The sequence below is a fragment of the Schistocerca nitens genome, chromosome 5 (assembly GCF_023898315.1).
Source record: "Schistocerca nitens isolate TAMUIC-IGC-003100 chromosome 5, iqSchNite1.1, whole genome shotgun sequence".
NCBI lineage: Eukaryota > Metazoa > Arthropoda > Insecta > Orthoptera > Acrididae > Schistocerca > Schistocerca nitens.
In genome coordinates this window covers 848272363-848272949 of record NC_064618.1, presented here as the reverse complement: position 1 = coordinate 848272949, position 587 = coordinate 848272363, and the positions used below count along the sequence as shown (strand labels likewise).

Here is a 587-nt window from a genome sequence, read left to right as displayed (position 1 = left end):
CCAAACAGGCCATGAAGGCCCAACGGGACCGACTGGTCGCCGTGTCATCCTCAGCCCACAGGCGTCACTGGATGTGGATATAGAGGGGCATGTGGTCAGCACACCTCTCTCCCATCCCTATGTCAGTTTCCGAGATCGGAGCCGCTACTTCTCAATCAAGTAGCTCCTCAGTTTGCCTCACAAGGGCTAAGTGCACCCCGCTTGCCAACAGCGCTCGGCAGACCGGATGGTTACCCGTCCAAGTGCTAGCCCAGCCCAACAGCGCTTAACTTCGGTGATCTGACGGGAACCGGTGTTACCACTGTGGCAAGGCCGTTGGCTCTTGAGTGAGAACAGTAAAGGTAATAGTACATTATCAGTTCTTTACGTACTCTGATTTATTGTTAGTTCTCATTTCAAACTGCTCAACATCGCCTTCGTCACAGTCACCAAATCTCAATATTATGGAACCTTTGAGGTCTACTTTGGAGAGCAGAATGTAGGATCCTCTCCGCCCCCATAATTGTTACCTGAACTTGGCACTATTTTTCGGAATAATGGTACAAGATCCCCTGGAAAACCCGTAGGATCAATTCTAGTGTCCGATT

The 587-nt window shown here is 50.3% G+C and overlaps 1 pseudogene; it reads right to left on the bottom strand.

Moving 5' to 3' along the window:
- Positions 1–202: 202 nt before the first annotated feature.
- On the bottom strand, positions 203–320 carry LOC126260996 (5S ribosomal RNA; annotated as a pseudogene).
- Between the last annotated feature and the right edge of the window lie 267 nt (positions 321–587).